This window comes from Sturnira hondurensis, unplaced genomic scaffold (assembly GCF_014824575.4).
Source record: "Sturnira hondurensis isolate 20B ecotype Veracruz unplaced genomic scaffold, ASM1482457v3 Scaffold0003681, whole genome shotgun sequence".
In the NCBI taxonomy this organism is placed as follows: Eukaryota; Metazoa; Chordata; class Mammalia; order Chiroptera; family Phyllostomidae; genus Sturnira; species Sturnira hondurensis.
In genome coordinates, this window is record NW_028076312.1 from 592,475 (window position 1) to 620,026 (window position 27,552).

General features: G+C 37.3%; 1 protein-coding gene across 1 annotated transcript in view; it reads right to left on the minus strand.

The window, feature by feature from the left end:
- Positions 1-27,552, minus strand: part of SPAG16 (sperm associated antigen 16) — a 750,884-nt gene that overhangs the window by 288,120 nt on the left and 435,212 nt on the right. The gene's annotated exons all lie outside the window — the stretch shown is intronic.

The window sequence follows — 27,552 nt, forward strand, 5'->3', positions numbered from 1 at the left end:
ATAAGTAGTTTAGTGTCATCTTCTTTTAGTTACTAGAAGACAAATTATACACATATAGTAAAGGAGGTGTTCAGAGTCAAAGCTTCCTGTCTTTACTTGCCACTCTGTGATCCATTTAATAGATGAAAATTGCTAGACATAAGTATAGTAATTATCTGAATACCAACTAGGAACCATATCATTGAACTGATTATTTTAAATTACTGTTGACAGAATGCACTCCAACTAAACAATATAGTGCTTCCCTTCATAGTTAAACTTTACAATTTATTGACTTTTCTCTAGCAAAACATGTATTTCATAAATGATTGCATCATTGTTTTTCTGCATCCAAAAGATTTTTTAGAATTTTATGTAGGATAAACCAAAAAATAGGCCCTACAATAAGGATGCATGGTTCGAAGGCATTTATTAAGTTGGTTTGTTTATAAGTAAAAGATTTAAAAAATGAAGGCAATACCTTTCTTCCGTTGGCAGCTACAATCGGCACAAGCCTCCCATCTCCTGATTTTGTGATTCTCATGCCCCTGTACTAGGCAGAGGTTTATCTAAATCATTGAAATCTGCCTCCTACATTTTAGACACATTTTGTATTAAGAGATGCGCACTGTGTAACAGGCTAGATTAAAAGTTCATTAAAAATAAGTTAAAGAAGGAGAAAAGTAATTACCTTCCATAAGCATTTGTTTCATTTTTGGCAGGTTAAAATTGAGAGAGTGAAATAAAGTCTTGAAAATCAGAAATATTTTTTAAAAATCATTATTGTTTGCTTCGTTATATACTGAGAAATGCCAAGTTAATTAAGAAAAGTAATCCATTTAGTAATACAGGATGGCTAATGGATAGAGTAATCCTGCTCATTCAGTAGAATTACTTTATAGGAGTGATGTTTTTTAAAGTTTTGTACCTAAAGTACCCATCAAAATGGAAATCGCCAAAATGTAATTGGAAATTCTCACAGGATTTTGTATTGTAAAATACAAGAAGAGAAACTCAGGGAGTTTTCCCTGGCACTTCAAAAATACATAAACTGTAGTTGAAAAATAAATGTAATGAAGTGACTTTATATATCTAATTTTATGCTACTGTGATTTAATGGGGGGAAATCCTGCTAAAATGGCTGCAGAATTTAGGTTTCCTGTATATGCTCTGTTGCTCTCCTGCTGTGGATATCTTTTTAACCTTTATAAATCCCTAGAGCTATTTTCTACAGTGGTATTGTTGGGGCAAAGGGGTTACTGCACTCACATATTATGGAACTCAGAAAAATCTCTAGATTAGGACAAATTATTTTCAGCCTTACCCAATAGAATATTGCTAATTACCATATAGTTATATTAAGTTCTTTGTGACAATAAACACTGTAGTTAGAATTGCAAAATTACTACCTTTAAAAACCACTTCAATCACCTTCAATTCGCAACAACAAAAAATATTTTTGGCCTGAAATGACGTGCATAGCTATAGATAAAGAGACGAGCACAGATCCATTCTGATTCAGAGACAAGGATTCTTTGTGGGGTGTCCAAAGCTACTGTTTGTCAAAGCAGGTCGCATCCAACCAAAAGTTATTGAAATAGTGGAGTAGTCTCTTCAGCTCTCACACCATGGTTTTAGTTCATGGTTAATAAAGTAATTGATTAATAATAGGATCCATTAGACTTTAAAAATTGAGATCTGTCCAGAAAAAGTCCAGCCATTGTTAACATAACAAGAACAGTTTGTGCAACACTGAGGTAACCTGGCAGCCAGGGAGAGTGGTGCACGTGTGAACAATGACGACTTCACTGCACCAGTCAGTGGGGGCAGTAGATGCATTGGGTGAGCACATGTACTGTGTGGTTGTCACCTGTAAAATAACTGAGCAAGTAGAGCAATGAATCTGCATCTCATTTTGCATTAAGCTTGAACATTCCTCTGGAGAAACTTTTCGGCTGATTCAAAAGGCCACAAGCTATGGGCAACTGGTGATTGGCGGCTTCATCACCACAATGTGCCCGCTCATGCATCATATCTCAGGCAGAATTCTTTGGGGAAACATCAAATCCCCCAAGTGACTCAGCCCCACTACAGCCCAGTCTAGGTGCCCTGTGACTTCTGGCTTTTCCCAAAACTAAATCACCTTTGAAAGGGAAGAGATTTCAGACCATCAGTGAGATTGAGAAAAATACGATGGGGCAGCTGATGGTGACTGGGAGAACTGTGTGAGGTCCTAAGGTGCCTACTTTGAAGGGGACTGAGGTGTGACTGCCCTGTGCACAGTGTTTCTTGTATCTTGTATCTTCTTTAAGAAATGCCTCTACTTTTCATATTATGTGGCTGGATAACTTCTGGGCAGACCTCCTCATATATTAAACTTTGCAAAGGAAATCTGATATTTTTATTTTTTCCCTCTTATGCTCTTTAAACCTCTATGAAACATTTTTAAAATTTCTGACAGAGACAATTATATAAATAAATCCTTGAGCTAAGAATTTCCTATGATTTTTCTAATTACTAGTTTGTATTTTGTGACAAGAGACAAAGGGTTCTAGAATCAAATAAGTGGAAAGAAAGAGAAGTTCTTTCATTGTTTTATTATTAACCTTTGAATTTCATTTAATACCTTAAAATAAAAGATTCACCTTTATCTCTAGTGACATATACTAATACAACCCAAAGTTTAAAAGGCTATCTAAATTTCCCCTAGGTATACAGTGTGAAACGGTGAGGAAAACGTAAGTTTTGGCACTGATAGACTGAGATTCTCACTAAGGCTGCCGTTTCCTAACTGCGTGCCTGGTTAAGTTACATCCCCAGGCTTCTGTTCCATTGCATGTGCCGTTGTGACCATTAGAAAAGCAAATCTGTCTCAGGTTGGACCACGATGTCTGATAATTTGTGTGCAATACTGCAATCAGCACTGTGGTCTATGGCTGGTGCCCCAAGTCAGTTTTCCAGGAATGAGCCATCTAGAAGGAAGCCGGTTACATCCCAGCGATAAGGTTTCTCCTTTGTGCTTCTCTGCCAGGCCCTGGCTCACGTAGCTAGAAAGCCAGAAAATGGTGTGACTACTCAGAGGTCACAATACTTCTGGCAGAATCACTCTTGCTTCACAGGGTCTGCCAGGCAGCAACTACTGAACACACAGTACACCCACTCTCACCCACAGCACACCTTGGCTTTAAAGGAGCATTAATCTGAGATCATTTGGGTCAGTTCTTACAACTAAAGAATACTTACTTTTCACTGTGCTTTGTTGTGGTCCATTAAGAAGATTTAATATGAATTGCAAATTCTTCCTGGCATTAATGAAAACTAAATTTAATTTTAGTTCGGATCAAATGAAATTTGAATCCCTGGCATAAATGGCATAGCTGTCTTCCATATTTACTGCAGTAAACCTGCCCAGGCTCAAATTATAGGAAATCACCTAGGTTGTGACATTTCCCCTTTCCATTTCTTTTTCAGGTCATTTTGTATTTTTTGTGTGCATGTGTGTGGGGTTTTGGTTTTCTTTTTTAGTGGAACTCTGCTGTAAGGAGAGGGGAGGCACAAGAAAAAGAAATCAGTCGTGCATGGAAGTATAACTCAAATTGGCAGAGAAGATTTTTTAGTTTACTCTTCAAAAAAGTGACAACTCTTCGGAATTGAATTTGTACTCTTGGTATTATAATGTACAGTGCAAAGAGGAAAAAGTTCTCCCAAACTAAGTCTGGAGGAAACACGCTGGCCCTCGACTCCGAGTAATTGTGAGCAACAGCTTGATTCGCACTGGAGTCTGTGGCTGACGTGGGCAGGTCAGAGTTTACCAGATATGAATTAGATAGAAGGGAATTGGTTGTGCCCCTGGGGCGAGGTATCTCTTCAGCTTCATAATTCTCTGCCACACACTGAGTTAAACCAGAAAAAGTCGAAAGCAGTGTGACAACAACAAAGGTTACCAAGCCTTCTGGAGGGTCCACTTCTGCTTCAAAGAAGGTTACCTGGTGGTTGACACTGGTCACGAAGATATTTATGAAGGACTACAGCTCGGGAACGATGCTAACGTTTACATTTGAAGGAGCTTTGTAAATTGGCTTCCTGCTCCATGTAAAAATGGCCGCACCAATAAAATTATTTCACAATAATAAAATAATTGAAAATTATGATTTCAATGGGCATGAATAGGGCATATGTACCACATTCACATTTTTTCAAACAGTATGTTCCATCCAATACCAATATGACACATTACGAATCTGATAGGAAAACAGAGGGAATCTATTATTCATTCAATATGAATGTGAAAAAACGAAGCCTGCCTCTTGGGCAATATTTATCAAATACTGCTAATGACAGAATAAAAACCCTTTGACATGCAGCTGCTTGGAGCCTGGGAACAGATCACCAAAACAAGTGATCATGACGTGCATCAGCCCTGCAGGCTGACGGTTCCCAGGAAGGTCATCGGGCAGACCCCGGGAGGCAGGGCCCACAGAGCGGCTCTGTGGGTATTCTTGCTGGCCCTGCTAAACTGCATCTATCTGAACTTCCTCATCACGGGTCCTCTACTCTTTTGGTACAAGAAAAGTTTATCCTGAGATCTGACATTATTTTATAGGCAACCGGAAAAGGCCTAGTTAAAATGTTGCAATGGATATAGTGATCATTTAAGAAAGGAAAAGGAAAGGTAGCAGCCATAAGGGGAGAGGAAATACAAACTTTAAAGGAAATGAGGTGAGGAAGAAAACAGCACATAAAAAGCAAATGAACCTGATCCAACTTTACCCTCTAAAGGGTGCGGAGTGCTCTGAGTCTGTCCATCTCATCGTTCTGGGAACGTGCTCCTGCAACTTCTCCTACCAGGAGCATCAGTAAGAGCTTTTCTTTTCAACAATTCTTCCTGGTCACCTTTTTTTTTAACCTTACTTTGATAAATGTCTTTTCCTTTTGAGATATTATTCCTTTGCTATAAACTATTTTTAGAGAGAAAAGAAACACAATGAGCTAAGAGACTGGCATATAAAACACTAGCATTAGCAAAACAGTACTGCACACTGTCCTTGAAAGGGGCCCTTTTGGGTGGAGGCCATGGGAGAAGTAATGCCCCATGCCAGAACGATGCTTACAGCAAAATTAAAACATCACAAACCATTGTGTCATCAACATTAAAGGGTAAGACAGTGCTGTGATCATATGTTTCAAAAAGTACAGTCATAAGTAGGCCTCAGAAAAACAAGCGACCCCCCTTCTCCAGCTTGGCTCACCCTTCTGGGCTCTGCGTGCTTAACAAGAATGTTTCAGAGTGAAAATGAGTAATAGTGTTCTACCAGTGACTGTCACGGTTTTGCTCACACCCTATAATCTCTTTTGTAGGTTAGATTTTTTTTAAAGCCCACAATAATTTTTCTGGTGGAAGAATTTAGTTGAATAACTTGGAGAAGAAATAATGTGGTACAGAGAGAAAAAACGATGGGAGGAGAGGGGAAAAGACATCTGCAGTGCAGACTCTCACACTTTGAATATCAAGGGCTGATGGGGCCTCTTCCATTTTTAGGAAACAACTTTGATATTGATTGATTTATTCTAGATACATAAGTGTAGTTTTTACAGATTTATCATGATTATAAAACAGTTAAAATTAACCAATTCACTCCCAATGTTTGTATGGGTTTTTAATAACTATTATTAAACAAAGCTACACAGAATTAAAGCAGACAGTAATGAAGTGAAATTCTCTTTGAGAATCAAATTTTGTTCATTCATTCATTCATTCATGCATGCACGCATGCATGCATGCTTCTATACGTTCAAAGATATTTTTCAGGTTTCTACTTGGAGTTAGGCAACCATCAGTAAAGATGCAAATGTGAGCACAAATTTGTTCCCTCCCTTTGTGTAGCTTACAGTATTAGGTGTAGAAGAATTTGCAGTTCTATGAGTGGCCATAACAGTGAGATTGCGCACAGTCAGGCTTTCCTAAGGAAATATTCACTTCTATGTGTGACCTTAACAGTGAAATTTTACATAGACTCTTCTATGAAAACAAAAATTAGTGAGATCTAAAGGATTGGTAGGTGTTAATTAGGCAAAGAAAGGTAGGGACACCATTATAAGTAAAGAGAACAACTTACGCAAAGGCCCTGCAGAGTATGTACGTGGTAAGTACGAGGACAATGGAAGATCAGTTGGACTGGGCCAGAGAGCGAGGAAGAGGGTAATAGGTTGGAGAGGTAGGTAGAGGCCAGGTCATTTGAGGTGGTAAAGTTCCTATTAAGAGGTTTTGACTTTTCCTAGGAGCAAAGGAAAGCAATTTATGGTTCTCAAAGTAGAGGAGATGGGACTGGAGGGAAGTATGAATACACAGATTAGAGTTTGGAAAATCGCTATGCCACAACATAAAGAAAAGATGGGCATCGACTAGACTATGTATGAATAAGTTAATGAAGACATTACTGCAGTAATAACTAAGGAGCTGGCCCCACCCTCTGGAACTGAGGAGGAAATAGGCCTGCCAGGGAGCTCTATTGTCCCAGCATGTGGAATACCAGATGTCCAACAGCCCTTTTTCACTTCGTTCTGTCTCTGTCTCCGTTAGTCCAAGCCGGCAGTGTTTGTGCTGGGATAACCCCATCTCTGCTCCAGGATTCTGCTGTGATGGCGGAGACAGATACGAGGTGACATCCACAATCTCCTTCTGTCTACTGTCCAGCCCCACCCTCAGTGTTCTCTCATATATTTTTTCACTTTTTTTTTTTGCAATATGGAAAAGCTGAGAATTTTCTAAATCTTCAAGTTCTGGTTTAATTCCATCAATTCATCTCTCTCCTCTTACAATTTACTACAAGCAGCAATGGAGAAACACAGACTCTATCCTCAATACTCTGCTTAGATATCTCCTCGGCTGAATATCCAGTCCTCACTTACTAATTTTAACAAAACACTAGAAAACAGGTCAGTCAAGGTAGTTCCTACTTCACAGCAGGAATGAACTTGCCTTCAGTTTGCAAAAACGTGGCCTTCATTTTGTCTGAGGCCTCCTCAGCCTCACCTTCAACACCCACATTCCTATCGATCATCTCTTTAAAGCACTCCGGCTTTGCCAAAACTGTATTTCTTTTTTCTCACATTGATAATTAATCACCAGTCCAAGCAAACTAAATTGCAGCAGTACAAACAGTCTTTATTTATTAAAAACTACTATAAAATAAATTAGAAAATAAGAATACAACCCTCCTGGTCTACAACCAACCAAAACCAACTGAAAAAGAAGAAAACTATAACACTGTAAACAAAATTATCTTTTATGAAGCAAGACTGATGATGAGCTTTAAGATGTACAGGGGGGAAAAAAAAGCTTGAGCCCTAAATTAAAAAACTAAGAAGAAAAAGATAACAGAAAGTTTTTTTAAAGACAAAAATCATTAAAAAATACAAAAGTGAATTATAAGATACCCAAGGAAGAGTGGATTCAAATGAACACATAATAAGGTCCATTTAAAAGTAATAGGAAAACCAAGACAATGAAAATGAAATAATGAGAGATATAAACAGGGTCTGACACAAAGTGGTTAAAATGGAAGATGGGCAAATGAGATTCGATTTAGTACAATTGGAGTCCCTAAAAAAAGATAATTAAGGCAATTAAAAAGAACTAATTTTTAAAGGATAATCCAAGATAACCTTCCAACACTAAAAGGAGTTCTGAATCTACACATGGAAAGGGCTTACTGCCCAACAGAGAAAATCGATCAGTAATGATCAATTAAAGTGATATCATGCTAAAATTACTAAACTGCACGGAAAAGGAGATTATGTAGTCTCCAGTGAATAGATAGACAATGAGGGTGAGATAATTAATGGGCATCAGACTTCTAAAAAACAACATATGAAATAACATACCAGTGAAATGGCATTTTAAAATAATTCAAGGATAAAACATTTAACCAAGGATTCCGTCGTTGGCTATGCTGTCATTCAGGGATCGCTGGTATTGGAAAACAGAGCTAAGTGCTCACAGAACCCAGCCAAGAGGTGAGTTGGGAAATTTCAGCAATAAGACTGATGGTGAGCTTTTAATACATTTAATTGTAGCTTTAAGATTCAAACAAAGATGAGGTTAAATGTGGAATGTGTTTTATGATACTCTATATATAGTATTTGTTACACGCTCTACAAAGTAGAAATACTGCAACTAAAATTTAGAAAAGGTAGAGAAAAGGGAAGTTATTGTTTTGTAGGTAGGAGGTTTGAATTAAAAGTTAGAATTCAAAACTGCAAACAATGTAGTAATGTGTTAAAAAAAGGAATCAGGAGAAAAAGATGATTAAAAAAGAAATAAGTGAAAAGTTAGTACATAGAACAAAACTAGTCTTTCCCAAACACCAAAAGGAAAAATTTTTAAACAGCCAAAACTTATGTCATATAGAAAAATAAAGTCAATATAACATAATATATAGCAATTATTACATAAAGTACTGACAGGGTTGCAATTGAACATTTCACAGTTATTAATAAATGTGAATGAATGATTTAACTCATCGGTTCAAAGAAAATGATTTTTAATTTGACTGACAAATTGACTCAGAAAATGGTTCAGACAATAGAACGGGATAGGCAAAGACACAGCTGGCAACCCTGATATCAAACAAGAGAAACCTCAGATCTTCCCAGTTGACGCGGAGCCATGAGTGTCTCATGGGGCAACGAGAAGAAGTGCTGCATGACTCTGGGGAAGAGGACGCCCACTGCAAAACACAAAATTAAGGGCTAAGAGGCCTTCCTGCTGACAGTAAGATTGGTCCTGCCGCACACACAGAGTCAGCGCTCGGGGAGGCAGCAAGAAGCCCTGAGCCTTGAGGTTCAACGTGAACAGCTTCTCCTGGGGCTTCGAGGGTTGTACATGCAGAACAAGGATTACTGATGTTGTCTACAACGCACCCAGCACCAAACTGTTCCACGCCGAGAGCCCAGTAAAGAACTGCACCGTGCCATTGACATAGCATCACAGGGCCAGTGGTGGGAGTCCCACTGGGCACTGTCTCTGGGCTGCAAGAATGAGGCCAAGCTGACTCTTAAGGGGGAAGAGCTTTTAAACAAAAAATAACAACAGAAAGCTCAGAAGAAATATGAGGATAGGAAAAAGAATACCAAACTCAGCAGTCTTCTAGAGGAGCAGTTTCGGCAGGCGTCGCCCCAAGACCAGGCTAATGGGGCCGAGCAGATGGAGGACGTGCGCCACAGGGCAAGGAGCTGGGGCGCAGGCTGAGCAAACTCAAGGCTCAGAAGGCAAACAAACCCTCTTCCTGCCTCCTTTAGCTCATGTACTAAAGGTATTTATTGTTCTAAAAAAGAAAGAGATAAAAATAAATAAACTTCAAACTAAGATGCATTAAATAGGGAAAGCATTATTCTTTTTAATGCTAAAATCTTCAATTCTCAATAACAAGTGTGAATATTGATGCATCAAAATAATACGGCAAACACCTTTATAAGCAGAAGCTACAAGTTGTGCAAAGAGACAGAGAGTGATAATAACCGTAGGGAATTTTAATGCATTAGAATTAGTATGAAATAAATCAAGTGGACAGAGGGCAGGATATAGAAGTCCTAAAAACCTAATTAATGCAGTAGATTATATATATATATATATAATATTCCCTGGCAATAATGAATATATCTTCTCAGGCACTGATGGGACAGTCATAAAATTTAATCCTGTTAAGCCACAAAAATGTTTCATAATTATAAATATTACAATTAAAGTTCTAATAGCAAAAACTTAGAAATTATGAAAAATTAAGAAGGTAGATAAAAAGGATATTTGACTAGAAATAACAAATCAAAAGGTCTTAAGTAATTTTTTTTAAAGATTTTATTTATTTATTTATTTATCTTTAGAGGGGAAGGAGAGAGGGAGAGAAACATCAATGTATGGTTGCCTTTCGTGCATCCCCTGCTGGGAGTTGGCCTGCAGGGAACTGGCCTGCAACCCAGGCATGTGCCCTGACGGGGAATCGAACCGCGTTCCTCTGGTTCGCAGGCCCGTGCTCAATCCACTGAGCTACACCAGCCAGGGCAAAAGGTCTTAAGTAATTTTTGAATAAATATGGAAACAAAAAAATTTGAGAACATTTAAAAAGAATAAAAACAAAAACAATATATATATGTATCAAAATTATATAATTCTGATATATATATATCTATATATATATATCAGAATTTGTGGGACACAAAGCAGTGATTGAAGGAAACTCTATAGTTTTAAAATTCAAAATAAATAATGCATTTAAATAAATTCAGTTATATACTTAAAAATCTAGAACTATAAAAAAGAAACTAAAACAAAAGAAAATACAAGGAAGGAAATAATACAGATGTAAGTGAAATTCAGCATAGTTCTGATTTTTAGAATGCTAATGTTCCACAGTCTCAATAAAAAAGGAAACAAAATGGAAGGGTGACAAATCCTAGAATTGAACACACAGAAACAAAAGACCCAACATATTTCAAATAAATAACATTTGAACAAATAACATTAACTAATGAGAAAACAAAAGAGATCTTACCCAAGTAACTGTTGAACACAGTAGTAGTTGGCTCATATACCTTCAGGCTAAAGACAGAAAGAACTCCAAACAAATATTAAATGCTAATTTGTAGACTTTCTTAGAAACATAGGTGAGTAATAGTAAAACTATTTTCTGTGCATTATAAGATTGAACAATATAAGTAAATATATTGCAGGTAACGGGAGCTATCATTGCCAGTGGCAGAGAGGAAAGTTTTAAGGATGGAAAGGAAGGAAATAGAATGAATTCTGTTACTAGATGAGATTTAGAAATATCAGTGTGAATCTATAGTTTTTATTACAGCTAGTTATCTGTATAGATTGGCATAGATGGGACTGTATGTGAATATATTTATCTTTATATGTGTTTCTAGCTGTGTTTACAGAGACCTAGAAGAAGTGATTTCCCTGCAGCTTCTGAGGACATACTGAATCCAGATCTTGACCTTTAAAAACATTCTCCACTAACATGAACCTGGGCTTCTTGGAGAAATGGCTGATGTCAGTGTTTAGGTCAGTGTTTAGGTCAAGGAAAATGTAGGGTAAGTCAGGTTAGAAGAAAAGTTCTCAGAATTATGGGAACATGTTGAAAGGACACTATGGCCAAGAAAGGGACAGTTTGAGTATTAAAATAATAACATAATGCATTACAACTGACTGAATATAATAGAAATGCATTAATCTATTTTGATAACAATAAAAAAAATGAGAGAAGGGAAAACTCTTCTTTTCAGTAGAAAACCAACCAACAAATGAAAAAGAAATGATGGAATTAGAAAATTGTCATGGACAATAGCAATGATAATACAGGTGTGAATGATCAGTGGATGCTAAAATGGGCAGGTGACATTTTGAGAAAAGACAGGATGTTTCATAGTCTCAAAGTAACAAGATATTTATTAATTAAAGTGAAATATTCCTCTGTACAGTGGAAACCCTTAGCAGAATCTACCGAGTGATCAAGGTTATCACCAGTAGTGAGACCGATCAAGGTGTGTCTCCTGGTATAATTCCCAGAAACAATCATCACTTCTGAGGCATTCTGTTTGCCTAAGCTGAGTCCAATCAAAGCAAACATCAGACAAACCCCAAAGGAGGGACATTCTATAAATAACTGGCCTGTACTCTTCCAAATGTTGATGTAATGAAACACAAAGAAAGACTGAAGAACTCTTCCAGATTAAAGAGAATTAAAAACAATTGAATGGATGAAGAAGTACTAATTGGTAGTCACAAAATAGCCACAGGGATATAAAGTACGGCATAAGAAATATTGTCATCAATATTGTAATAACTCTGTATGGTGCCAGGTGGGGGATTGCTTCATGAAGTATATGATTGCCTCTCAGCTATGCTGTACACCTGAAAGTAATACAAACTAATGGTGAATGTAAACCTTAATTGAAAAATAATATTAAAAAAAGAAACAACTGAATGAAACACATGATCCTCAATTTTCTCTTGTTAAAAGGCATTATTGGGGCAGTTGGACACAATTGAATAAGGTCTGTAGATTAGATAATCGTATCAATGTCAATTTACTGACATGGGTAATTTTTCCTGTGGTTGTTTAAGAGCATGTACTTGTTTTTAGATATTACACAGTGAACTATATGAGTTAAGAATATGCATACAATGCATTCTCAAATGTTTTGCAAAAACACATAAGCATGCATGTATTCAGAAAAAGAAAAGGATAAAGCAAATACGGTAAAATGTAACATTTTCAGAACCTTGATAAAGTGTATACTGTGTTATTCTTACCACTTTTTAGGAAGACTGAACCTATGCCTAAATAAATGAATGACTGAATATGTAAACAAGTGTATGAACAAATAAACCATTTCTTGTCAACTTTTTGTCACTTCCAGGCTACTCTCCTGTTTGAAGCCCACTGAAGTCTTCTCCCTAGACTGTGTCATCCTGCCTCCTCTCAGTCTGTCCTTGATGGACAGCCAGGCTAAGTAAGTCCTTGGAACTGCAAATCAGATGACGTGGCTGCTTTGCATCCAACTCTAGGGAGGGCCCAGGCTTTTTCTGCACTGTACGGAGATGACTCCTTTACATATGCTTTCAACCACTGACCCGTAAATTCCTCAAGGAAAACGACTGCACTTTATTTATGCATCTTGCCTCATTTCCTCTTGCCAACACCTATATACCCTTCGGAGTGCTAATGTTCTATAAATGTTCATTTGTGAAATTAACCTGTTTAGCAGCAATCATGGGGAAAACACATGATCGTACATTTCCTGTATTTTCACCTATTACCTAAGTTCAATAGCTGTTACATAATAATACCTTAATGTGATTCATGCTGTTTTGATTAAAAACATTTCACTTTTCCTATCATTGTAGGAAAATGATACAGGGCCTCTGGCTTGAATTCCTACTTCCTGTCTTTCTCGGCTGCCTGGTTTATCTAAAAATGTTTTTGCGACACAAGAATGTGCCCTCTGTTAAGACTTTCTCAGATCTCTAAACAGCTGGTGTCTTCCTGATTCTTCATACAACAACAGCAACAACAACAACAACAACAACAACAACAACACAAAGTGTCCCGCAGCCTGGACCTTTCTGTTATGGAGGCTTCGGCTGTAGCTGGAGACGTAAAGAAAAGGACTGTTGACTATCGACTCACGCTCAGTCCTTATATCCAACTTTTTCAAACCAGAAACCATGTTATACCCCCAAAGGGCGTTAACATAAAAAATAAATACGGAAGTAGGAGATTTATTTTATTTTTACATTTCTAAATTCTTCATTTTCTTATCATCTCAGGAGCTCATCTTTACCAAGGGCTTACAGCATGTAATTTCCCCAGAATTCAAACTGAGAATTTACCGGTACCTTCCAGGCGACTGTGGCACTTAAGTTCTCCCTGCCTTGACTCTAGCTGGTAGAAACACAGAGTCACCTGGCACAGTCTCCCCTTTTGCTCTAAACTGGCCCAAGCTCCAAGCAGCTGTATTCCTGCTTCTCCACTGCAGACACCAGTGATCATTATATCTCTTCAGTGTGCTCACACATTTTCAGCTCCCTATCAATCATTCCTCATTTCATGGCTGTGTTTGTGACTATTGACAAAAATGATTCATCGCAGAAGCAGCACCAGATTTGCCATGCTTACACTAACAGTGCATTGGGGAGGGCAACAAAAAGAACTCTATAGCTCTCTAAGATCCTTTGCTTCTGTAATGCTGTATAAAGTGGGAGCCATAAGGGCACAGAGGGGTAGAGCCAAAAGGCCAGTCATCATCTTTGCTTAATTCCTGTGGGACATTCCTGGGCGTTTTGCTCTGTGAACTAGAAATGAGCAACTCAATCCAAGGGTTTTCAACTGGCTTGGTGTGAGGCACCCTAAAATATAACCTAGATGAATCCTTTAAAAGAGAGAAACCTGGGAAGCCCATGCAAGGGAGTTGAAGGTTAAACAAAGAAGGTGTAATACCGACAAAGGGTGTGCCATGACACACTACGAGCAGCCAGGACTAGGACCCACCAAGGACCCTGTGAGGGACCATAAAATACATGTTTCACAGTTGACCCACTGGGGCACAGAGAGGCAGAGCTTCTTATCTACTGACTTTCATCTGTCTGCAGGGACATTAACTTTCTCCAGTTGAGCCTAGTAAACTGTGGCATCTAAGAAAAGCCCTCAGGTAAAGAACCCCCCAGAGAGAGGCAGATGTGAGCTCTTGAGGTAGACAGTTGATAATGGCCCCAGGACCTGTCCAGCACAGCTGCAGGTGGATGCAAGGCTGTGGGACCAGACAACTACAGCATCCGCTACAGTCCGCTAGCTTTGTTTGGGTGGTGGACCCAGTTTATATGGTAAAAGGTAAAGTCATTGTTTTGCTCAAAACTCTCCATTATTTTCCAGTATTCCCCCAGGAAAAGACCAAAGTCATCAAATGACCTACAAGACTATGAAAAACACCCCCATTCTCCCACCAACACACATCTAACCTCTTTTTATATCTTCTAACCACTCTTCTCTTCATTCACTAGTTACTCCTCGCTTCTTTCTCAAACACACCCTAGTCACGCTCCCACCCTAGTAATTTCATAGTTGTCTTTTATTCTCTGTAATACTTGCCCACAAAATATCCACAACATTCTCTCCCAAACCCTCTTTAAGCCTTTTTGTTCACATTGTACCTTAATTACAATTGCAATAATCCTTCTTTCCCACCAGTCAAGGACCCCTTTTATCTAATTTATCTTATTTCCCTAATTGTTTTCTCTATAACATGTATCACCATCTAAAATACTATTCTTATTTCTTTATCTGCCTCTCTGCACAAAAATCTCCTCAAGGCAGAGAGTTCTGGTTTTTGACTATTTAAAAAAATATTATTGAATCTATAGCATTTAGAATTGTGCCTTCTGCATATTAGGCATTCAATACTTACATGTTGATTGATTAAATTACATCAAGTAATAAAAACCTGGGGCTTCTCTCTCTCTCTCTCTACACACACACACACACACACACACACACATTTCCATATAGTTACTGAACTAAAAGAGGACAGTCATGAATTGTGCCATTAAGAGAAGCAAAATATAGTTCAAGAGAAACTAATTTCCTGAGACAAAGAGAGAAAAAATATAATATTCAACTAGTTTAAATTTAAAATAAAGAAACCATTAACCAAACTAAATTTTAAAAAATCGTCTAAAATTCTACATTAAATACCTTAAACATCAATTACAAGTTACATAGAAATTGTTAATTGCAGCTTGCATATCAAACATGTGTTTAATGAGTATATAAAACATTCTGAAAATCTTAATAATTATAAATTAGTACATTAGGATAAGTTTAATATGATGCCAAAATTAAAGTGGGAAAGACTGTGGTTAAGTGGGAACAATACTGTATTGCTCGGGGTCGTACATAAGTACTATGGACTATGACCAACATTTCAGAGAGCCTTTGTCAACACGATTAACATGCTTTTTCAAAATGTTGATTACAACCACTTCTACTCAGTTGAACGAGTTGATAGGTGTGGAAAAGCTCCTGCCAGGATGTTTGTGTAATCCAGTTTAGAGCATTGCATACATGGCGATCCAAATATCCACGAGTAAGAGATTGTGCAAGCAAACAGTGATTCACCTATATAATTAATTATAATGTATCTCCCAATGAAATGACAACCTTCATTTAATAATAAATTTGATAGCTACCACCCCCTCAAAAAATAGAGACAAACTTTAGAAGGTTTGGGGAAAATGCAAGAACTGAAGCAAACTAACTAAACAATGTCACACTCCCACTAGGAAGAGTCTGGCCAGGAGAAGGCCTTTGGTAAATTTGGTTCAATAAGACTTTCACTTCAAATATCTTACTACCTTATCTTCCGTGTTTGCATCACTCCCCACAGACACATAGTTTTATGTGGGTAGGCCTGTGTGCTATCTTCCCGCAAACCACAGAAATGGACAAACGTACCAAAACAAGCAAACAAAAAGCCTCGACCTTTGCAGCCCCGCCTCCCTCCAAGTTTCACGTGTTCATGTTAGTTTTCCCCGCAGTGAGAAATTTCTTAAATGTTTGGTAGTGAAACAACAAATGGCCATTTCCTTATATCTTTTATAGCAGCTTGTAATTTCATTTTGTTGTATGACTAAATTTGAAACTTTTGCCTTTCAATGTAGAATACAAAACTGCCACAAACAGATGTGTCTGCTCTTACTCAGTTTACTTAAAAATCAGGGAATCTGTTACATCATGAAGAGAGGAGTACAGACAAAGGAGTTTGTCTGATTTCATTTACTGAAGGAAGATTTGAGTATAATAAGTAAACAAACAAACAGAAAAACCTCAAAAATGAGTCCATGGAGCACTCATGATTATCTATCAGAAATGCACTTTGATTAATTGTTAATAATTTTCTGGTGCTGGGAATCTACATAAAAAGAGGTGGCCTTTTTTCTTAAACTGATAAAAACCACTATAGGATACCAGAAGCCTTTGCCAAAAATGCTGCAATTAATTTCCAGTTTCAACAACGGTACTGAAAAATTCTAATTAACACATAGTGCTATAATGTACTCAAAGTGAAGACTATCTTGACGTATAGCCAAGTAATCACCACTGAAGCATTAACGAGTTGAATGCATAAAAGAATAAATAACAAGTGACAAGATTATTCCACAGTAATTTCTATATGTTGGACTGAAATTAGGGGACTGCAAGCAAAATAGGTCAAATAAACACTTATATGGGCAGTAGAATTGCAAACTGATGCAATGATTTATAGTCAGTGAGTTCTTGAAAGTGACAGCAACAAGCAAAACACTGGGTGAAGCAATCTGCCATGGAATTGTTCAATTTTATTACATATTTAACCCATCAGCCAAAGAGAGAGAACTACACATCATTAAAAGACTTGACGCTAGTATTCTCAGCTACCAATTAAGGGGAAAATAACTTCTTTTTTGACTTGCAAATACATACCCCCATTGTTAACACTGTGATTTAATTATTATTTCCATTTTAAAAGAAAATGCTGAACTTCACAGGTATTAAATATCATGCCTTATTACACACAACTAGGAAGTTACAAAACCTGTGTTCAAAATCCATTCTATCTGATTTCAAAGTCTATAATCTACACTATATTCAAGGCAGAAAGGGCTGGAAGCAATGTGCTAAGGTTTCCTTTGGATCAAAAGCATTCTATGATGAGGTAGCCTCAATTTTCTTAGGCAGTAATCTTATACTATGTTCAATTCAAATAGATCCAAAAATATATTTTTGCCAAGAGACTAGACCTAGGGCCAACCACATCTACAAAGGTGATATCTGTAGATATCAAACTTAATAATTATGTTTAACCATACAATAACCTTTAGTTTTCCCTGAGAACATCTGACAAAAAAGGCAAGGTGATGAAGTCTAAGTATATGTAGAGGGTTTTTGTCCACTCAAAATGCTATCAAACCCAGTGACATAAACAGGTGCTTACAAATGCCTTTTGAGAATTGGACTTCTCTAATGTCGTGTTAAAATAGAGATAGCATGGAGCAGTAAAGGGACTTGGACTTGGGGGGTGGAAGAAACAGGGTTGCAGTAACGAGACCACCTCCTATAGACCCTTGAGTCGGCTATTCATCATCTTTTCAGAAACGTTATGGTGAACATATATAGCATTTCCTAGAAAATGGTGAAAATATTCTCTAACTTAAAATGTTATTTGTGATAATTAAATATAATCATGTGTCTAAAGTGCTTGACGGAATAAATACTAGCTATTTTTATTACAACTTGTAGTGTAAGCCATAAGAATGAAAATGTCTTTATCTACTGCATCTAAATTTAATACCCTTTTTTATATCATCATTTATTTCCTAATAATACAAATACTCTCAAGATGATACAAATAACCCATTTCATCAAGGAAATAAAAATTGTGTATGCATATGGGGAAAGTTTCTGCTCATGTTATCTTTATTTAAAAAATAAAGTTTTAATCCTAATATTTTCTTTTGGATTGTTCCCTTCAACCCTAAAATTCAATTCAATCCATACAATTCAATATAAAAGTATAATGGAGTTTCTTATTTAAGACAAGAATAAAGTGTTGTCAAAAATGTTTGTTATCCTAACCCACAGAATGGGAGAGAACACATTCACCAATACATCTGCTAAGGGGTTTATATCCAAAATTTATAAAGTACCTACAAAACTCAACACCCAAAAAACAAACAAACCAACTAAAAAACAGGCAAAACACCTGAATAGACACTTCTTCAAAGAGGACATATCAATGGCCAGTAGACATATGAAAAGATGCTCAACACCACTAATCATGAGAGAAATGCAAATAAAAACCACAATGAGATAATCCCCTCATACCTGTCAGGATGGCTACTATTAATATATTTTTTTAAATATCAAGTGCTGGTGAGGATGTGGAGAAAGGGGAACCCTTTTGCACTATTGGTGGGAATGCAGACTGTTGCAGCCACTGTGGAAAGCAGTATGGAGATACCTCAAAACATTAAAATTAGAACTGCATTTTGACCCAGCAATCCCACTTCTGGGATTATATCCAAAGGAACCAAAAATTCGAAAGAACATAAGCATCCCTATGTTCATTTCAGTGTTATTTATAATTGCCAAGACATGGAAGCCGCCTGAGTAGATAAAACAACTCTGGGACATTTACACAATGGAATACTACTAAACAAGAAGAAAAGTTTAACCTCCACAACTGTATGGCTGGACCTGGGGAACATTATGCTAAGTGAAATAAGCCAGTCAGAGAAAGGCAAATACCATACGATTTCACTCATATATGGAATCTACTGAACAAACTGAACTAACGAGGAAAACCAAGATTGACTAACAGATGGAGAACAGATGATAGCTGGTTGGCGGGGGCAGTTTAGAGGGTGGAAGGATTGAACAAAACTGTAAAAGGACTCATGGACATGGACAACAGTGCGGTGATTACAGGGACAGAATAAGGGAACTAAATGGTAATGGAAAAATACAAAGATTAAATTTAAAATGTTTGTTATTTTAAATAATCGGTTAGGAATTTTACTTATTATTATGCCGTCTTAAAACCACATCTTGTCCTGGCTGGTGTGGCTCAGTGGGTGGGGTGCTGGCCTGTGAACTAAAGGGTCACCAGTTCAATTCCCAGTCCAAGGCGTATGGCTGGGCTGTGGGTCAGGTCCCCAGTAGAGGGTGCATGAGAGGCCAACACACATTGATGTTTCTCTCCTTCTTTTTCTTCCTCCCTTTCCCTCGCTAAAAAGTAAATAAATAAAATCTTTAAAACAAAACACATCTTTACATCTTTATTTGTGAGATTTGATTTAAATGCATGAAGTGTGAAGAAATTATTGTTAACTCTTAGAATTTTAAATAATCTAATAGAATTAACCTATCAGCATGTTTTAGTTACAAACACACAGCACACCCTGGCTGATGTGGCTCAGTGGATTGAATGCTGGCCTCTGAATCAAAGGGTTGCCAGTTCGATCCCAGGTCAGGGCAGATGCTTTTGGTTGATGGCTGGGTCCCTGAGGGCATGTGAGAGGCAACCAACTGGTGTTTCTCCTGCACGTTGCTGTTTCTTTCTCTCTGTTTCTCCCTCCCCTGCCCTCCCTCTGATAGTAAATCAATAAAATTTCAAAAAAGAGACAGTATGCAGTAATAAAAAGGAAGTTTATATTCTTACAGGCCTATCTCAAGAAACAAGAAAAATCTGAAATAAACAATATAACATTATATCTTAAAGAACTAGAAAAAGAACAAAAGTAGCCCAAATTTATCAGAAGAAAGAAAATAATAAAAGTTAGAGCAAAACTCATGAAACACAGAACAAAAAGATAATATAAATTAATACAGCAAAGATCTGTTTTTTGAAAAGATTACTAAAATGACAAACCACTCTGCTACACTACTAAGCATACATTTTATGTAGTTAATGAGATATAGAAAAATGCATTTTATAAGTTCAACAACCATTGTTTGAACCTCTATATGAACCTCTATTTGAATGATCATTCAATTCATGATCATTTTAATATATATTAAAAATACTCATTTCAATTCTAAAAAATAGCAAATTTTTTTGAATAAAAGATTTTTCTTTATAAAAACCAAAAAATCCAATTTATAGTCTCTCCCAATTCTCCCGTTCTTTCTACATCTATTGAATGCCTATTGCGCCAATGGTTGTGGAATGAGAAAAGAAAGCTCAGAGTCTCGTAATAGACAAACATCAACTGACAAACAATGGTAGTACGATGTGACAGCTGCCACAGAATATCTAACATGCATCAAGTTCTTATATCTATCCATTGGTCTTGACAGCACTTTACATGGTTAGTCATTTAAGCCCACTGCACCCCTATGTAATAAGTACTATACCAGTATCCACATTTTACACATTGGGAAATTGAAACAGAAAGATTTTAGACAATGAATGCCAATGCCACTCTGCTCAAAATGCACCAGATTTTGGGTTTGAATTTGGACAGAATGGCTGTGTACTATTACTGTGCTGTAATCTGACATAAATACGAAATAATATAAGATGTAAGCCCAGGATTCTATAGAAACAATTAAGCACCTTTATCTTTCAAACATATCTGCCTGTACCACATTACTGAAGCTATTAGTTATTACTCAAAAAGCAAGCAAATTGGTAAGGCTTATCTTTTTGTGGGAGACAAAGCCTCATTTGTCAAGTTCAATAGTGTAAGTATTTTACTAAAACATTAATAAATTCTATGTGGTACACATTTTGTTTGTGGCCTCTTGGGGCATCTAATCCAGAATGGCAAATTTGGAGAGCTTTTTAGAAAAGGCAAAGTAAGACTTTAAGAATAAGTAAACTAAACTCACCAGCTGATGGGTAAAAAGGTACATCAGATAAAAGAAAAAAATAAAGGGAAAGCCTTTAAGAAAAGATCTTTGTATATATTGATTAAGTTCACATAGGGTATAAAGTGGTTAATAACTGATGGTAGCTGACATTTATTTAGTGCAGGAAGAGTAAGCTTTTGCCTAAGACTTGTACAATGTCAAGGTTGTTGAATCAAGGTATGGGTAACAACACAGTGAGGCACTCTTCAAGTATTGCATTATAGCAATTCGGAGCACTTTGAATTTTTTTAAGCAGCTTACTTATATGTGAACTAGTCTTTTGATGATTATACTTTTCATAATCTTTTGTAATGAATCAGGGCATAACCAAGAAAATGTTTCATATTCCCACAGAATTTCATGTAATGTTTCAGCAAAACATTAGAAAAAAATTTGACCTTAAAGACGAGTTATGCTTTTTTCCACAAAACATACATAATTTGTTCACATTTTATGTGATCACAAACATTTGTCAACCGTGTGCTATAAGCAGATATTTTTGAAAATAATAATCAAAGTAAAGGTAGCATTTTAACAGCGAACACAAAAAGAACCATTTTCAAAAGAAGCTTGCTCTGCAGAACATTTGATAACAGTTGTTTGGACCTGTTTTCTTTGCCAAATCTATGTAAGGGCAATCACCTTTGAAAGCTTTTGAATCAAACTCTTTTAAAACTATAGAAGCAGAATTTTCTACTTTGTTTTAAAATATTTGAAAACTTCTGATTGGTTTATAAGACCAACTGATTGACTTCAGAATAAGGAAAATGCCTAGGAAACTTTTAACAAAAATGCCTTTGCATAATTGGTGGATGAATCTGACAATCTGGTATCTAATTGATAGCTACAGATTGTGATGGTCTTTTTCCCCTTAGAGTTTTATGTCTTTGCCAGGAGTCATCTGTAACTCTAACAGTTGCTGCAGACAAGCAGAGATCTGACTTGTGAAACATTTAATTGCAGTGTTAAAACACTATTTTTACAAATATAAGCACATCATCTTTTTTCACTGAAATGCCATTTTAATACTTTTAGTTTTTCAGTGAAGGACCAATAAAAAGCTGGAAGTCAAAGAATAACAATATAAAATTGAGATTGGAGAATCAGCCTGCTTCCTACTTTTGCTTTCTGCCTATTGGCTGGCCGATCGTGGGCAACTTACTTTACTCTTCTATGCCTTTGTTTTTCCAATTCTTAACACAGGTAATGGTAATTCCAGTAAGCATTAAATAGATGTTATAAGTAAAGTGATGGCACATAGTAGGCATTAAATAAGTGTTAATCATAAGATCACCTTTTGTAACAGTGAGCTTTGGCACAAAAAGCCAAAGATATAGTTACGTTGAGTATATAACAATCACTACATTATTTTAAGATAACTCATCTTTATGTCTGTTCACTGCTAGACTATGTGTTCGTTGAGGGCAGGGACTCTGTCGGAGTCAACAATGCAGAAGCCAGAATGCTGCCTGCCACAAAGATCTTCAATAAATATTACTCAATTAGACATGGCTTAGGCATAAAACCTAGAGAGAGAAAGCACAATCTTTGCCTTTGTTTCCACATTCTAGCTTATGAATAATGCCAGGCTCCTCTGAGAGTCCAGCAGATCACTCTCGGGAAACCTGCAGGCCTACGTAGGGTGCAGGTTGAACTATGGCATCGACAATTGAGGTACCAGACAGGACTCAAGAGTTCTGCTTTGCAGAAACTCACAATGATCAGTTACTTGATCTTTTGGCTAAAGTTAAGTCAGAACAACACCATCTATTGGACAAGAACCTGCAGTTAGTCCAGGGAGCAAGGCATGGCCAACAAAGGCAGTCCAGACCATGAACTCTGTGTCTGATTCATCGCAAGAGACAGAATGTCAGCAACTCTGATCATTGCCAAAGCAGCTCTGAGCAACTTGCAGATGTATTACTCATCCTAGTCTATGTTTTGCTATATTATGAGAACATCCTTTAAGAAATATCAATAGCCTTGATATTTTATTTTTTAAAATATTTTATTTATTTATTTTTAGATACAGGGGACAGGAAGGAGAAAGAGAGAGAGAGATGTCAGGGGCTCCACCTGCAAGGCCCCCCCAGCCACCACAGATGAGAATAAGTCTACCAAGACATAATCTGCTTGGGGAGGAAAGGTAGCCAATCTCTCAAAGGAGAAGAGCCGAGAGCCTTTTCCTCAGTGGGTTTTTATTGGGTTCATTTTGCATAAGAATACAGGTAAAACTTATTAATCATTATCAGGCAGTAGGGATCAAACAACAGATAACATACAAAGAACTCTGAGGGCCTATTTTGAGTCAGGGTCAGATAGCTAAATGGCCGTAAAACTTTGGGGAACAAACTTCACCTACTGCTTGGACCCTCATCATTTAACTGAGAGCATTCTTAGCAAAGCAGGCTTCACAGAATTTTATATATTCTTTCTTAGGCGTGATTACCCAGGGAACCTGCCCTTTCCAGCACAGGGGCTGCACCACCCTCTGTCATTGTGTCAGGCTTAAGTCAGGCAGGGGAAGTAAGGCAGCCAAGAGATTAGGAGACTTTTCCCAGACAGAATGAGGATTCAGGCTATGTCAAAGCTGAGGGGAGGGTCCATCACCCCCTTTTGCTATAGCCCCCAAGTCCTTCCCTGGGGCCTCCCTGTGATCATGCCTGTCTTAGGTCATCCCCCCTTGAGTAATCTTACCCATTATTGGCTAACTGATCAAGCACTGGGGGCCAGTTACAGATGAAGTAAAAGGAGCAGAGCGGCGCTCCTGCCACAGAGAGAAGCTTTGTGTCCTTAGTGGCTTATGGTCCGAAGGTCGCTCACTCAGCCTTAGCCACGGGGGGGCTGGTGGTTACAGCTTCTGAAACTAGGCAGGGCGGTTCCCAACAGAGAGAAACATCAATGTGTGGTTGCCTCTTGCACACCCCAGGCATGTGCCCTGACTGGGAATCGAACCAGTGACCCTTTGGTTCACACGCCAGTGCTCAATCCACTGAGCCACACCAGCCAGGGCAAAAGTCTTGATATTTTCATTGAACCTGTGAATGGCTAATAATCTCATTGCATTTATTTTAAAATGGCTTCCAAATCACTGACATGTTGGGATTTTTCATATTGCTTTTTCAGAGAACATTATAAGTTTTCATTAAATGCACTATATCATAAATCATATTCTGGCCATATTAAATCTTATTCTTATTTTTCAATTTTAATAAAATAATTTCATTGTTTCTTAACTTTGAGGAAAAATACTGTGTGTGTAGTCCTGTAAAACTGAGCAATTTCATGAGTTTCCAACCTGTGAGCTATTTAATAGCTGCTCTTTGTTAATGATAGAGATTTATATCCCTCTCCTCAGCTCCCACAAAATTCAGAGCTGATCTGACCAGCCGACTCCAAGACTGACTTAGAGGTCAGTGCATACATCATCTTTGACAATAAACGGTTAGATTAGGATAATGATTTAAGACTAGTATATATTTGGAAATGAGAGAAAGAGGTTTAAAATTAATTTATAGGAATACAATCCACTGGTCATTTTCATGTTTAATCTAGTATATTTTAGAGGATGTCTCAGTACCAACTGATCACACTTAGGTGACAAAAGTCACTGCTCTTGCTTTACTGAGAAGAAAGTCATTCATCTCCTTTTAGGTTCAGACTTCTGGTATAACCTGAGAGTTTATCACTTATCACAGAATTAACATAATTGCATTTATCAAAGAGATTAGCATACTATGCATTCAGTTGAAGTTACAAGTCAAATAACATCTTCAATATTAATGTGTTTTGCAGTTTTCATTATTACATCGAAGGATCTATAGCTATCCTGGTTGCCCTTGGAATATCTCACAATGCTCAACTGCAAAAGTTAATTTATATTTAAGGACTTCATTGTTTGTATAATAATTACATATTTTATAAACAACATATAACATGTACCTTTTTAAATCTATGTACATAAAATTAATTTTTTAAAATCTAGTTATTTCAGGTTTTCTGTTTGTTGTTTTTTAAAAAATGAGATATATCTAAGATAAAATCACTAGCAGTATCTGATGCAATTTTAGTGAATTGAGGCTGTTTAACTCTACAGTTGTTTTTGTACATTATTTGTAGATTTGTATATCAATATTTTAGTTATCACCTTTCATTGGCTAGTTATTAGTAACCTAAATAGAGTGATTTTTCCATTTGTTTTACACAAGAAGCCTCTATTACAGATACCAATTTAAATATGCACTTTTTACAATATGGTCTAAAAATGTTTTCAGAAAATATACACATTAAATGGATTTTATTTCTAATCATTCATGCATTTACAATTATTTGTAACACTTCATTTATGCCAAATAGCCCTTTTCCTAGTGTTAATGAATAAAAAGGCTAGTTTGCCTATTAATAATAAAATTACAAAAATAATGTTAATAATATACATTTTAATTAGTGATTACGCCAATTAAAATATATTTATTTCTATTGATTGAAGTAATGTTCCTAGGATTCGCCACCTTTCTGCACACATACATTCAAGGCACACGAGCTGCTGCTCACTGCAGGCCCTGTGCAGCGCTGACCCCTCCCTCTCCTGCTCTCAGAGCTACTGTGGGGCACGGAAACAGCACAGGGAGCTCTCAGCCTCAGGTAGGAAGGTCACCATCAACAAACAACTCCGCGCATTTAAGGCAGATTTATGAGAGGCGACTCCTCCTAATAAGAACAGCTGTACTTCCAGGCATTAGTGCTTCAGTTGCTCACATGAGAGAAAGTAAATAAGAGACCCAATTTCTGAGAACATTCAGTTAAAGCACTTTGAGAGACAGAAAAGGAAAAAAACTGATAGCAAGAGAAAATGAACATAAAATTTAGGTCACTGCTAAATGAATATTTTCTCTATGGGTTTTCCTTTAGCGGTTGCTTTTATACACACTTCACATCTAAGTATTTGGACTAAATTCATTGAAAACCCTGCTTTTCCGCTGATGCTCTGTTAGCAGAAGTGAACTCCACAGCATCAGGGTCTAAGCTATTGTAAAATAAGGCACAGGTTGTGGGACTTTGGTACCCCATAGCGAATCATGGAGATTTTATTCTTCAGTCAGTTCTCCCACCATGCCCCTTGACTTCACCTCCTCAGAAGGCAAACCTCTGAAACATGTCAAGTTGGCCTCGAAGGCACTTTCAGTGGCACCTGAGGACATCCTGTTCTTTATTTATCCTAAATAAATTTGCCCTAGACGACTAAATAGAGCCCCTCATACTGAACTTGAGTCACTGTTCACACCATCTGCATATCATTTTCATATTCCCTTTTGATCATATGTAACATAAGGGAAGGTACATGGGAGACATTATTGTTGCATTTCTTTACTGACCCAGGAACCAGATACTATAGATATTTCATTCCTTTTCATGCAGTCTCCTGGGGTCTTAGTTTTCTTCATTGTTTTCATCAAATGTTGCTAAGAATGAATATGGAGATCTTGTTTTGCATATCTTGGCCTTCTTCAAATTGCTAAAATCAATGTTCAATAAGCCCCCTATTATCCCTTCTCTTTCCTGCATCTTCAACCCCTTCCTTTCCCCCCGTTCTTACCCATAATCAGACAAACCTGTTGTCTCTTATCTGAATAAAAGAGGAGCCTTTATCTGACTCTAGAGCCTTTTCACATCTTCATCTTCACAGCTAAACAGTTTCTGTACGTAACCCCATTTTATCGCCACTTCTTCACATCTAAATCACTCTAGGAGCCACAGTTGTGGGCTGTCCAGTTTTAGTACTGAAAATCCCATGACCCAGGAAAACAGGCAGTCTTAGACAAACTGGACAGTTGTTCGCCCTGCCCTAACTCCCTCCTCCTACAATCTCCATCTACAGTCACTTTAAGTTCTGATAGTTAAATCTCCTGTCTTCCATCTATCAATCCTTCCTATTTTCACAAACTCCTAGTTCAAATTCTCTTCTGCCCCTAGCCTGATGTATTAGCCTCCTCAATGAGACTGATTCCTTCATCTTACTATCAATCTCTCAAAAAGGCAAATCCAATTATGTTACCCTCCAAAGCAGTATAAAACTTCAATCAGATACTTATTATCCTGTCCTTGGCCATCTGTTGTCTCTTGTCTATCGTTTCATTTTTCTTCTCTCAGCTCTACTGAAACATATTATCATTCCCCAATATGCCATTGCTGCCTCACCCTCATCGCTTTGTACGTGCACTGCCCTTTCCCAGAGTCCACCCTACTCAAAACTACCTGATACATTATTGTCCTTCCCCTCCAAATCTCAGATCGTGACAACACGACCTCCTCCTGGAAGCCATCCACACTCATCCGAGCAGATGAGGGTTCTCCTTCTGACTTTTCTGCTTTACTGTATACACTCTTCCATTTTAACACATGTCTCATCATCTCCTTTTTCCTCCTTCCTTACCTAACTACACTTAAGGAGAGGCACTACCTGTTTCTGTTTCTTATGTGCTGACCCAGTAGAGTTTCAATTTCAATAAATGACTGAACCAGTGTTTAATGAACTCATTAGATTATTTGCATAGTCCTTACGTTTATGAGGCAGGGTAGATAAGAGGACATTGACAAGACCTTTAAACGGAAACACACTACC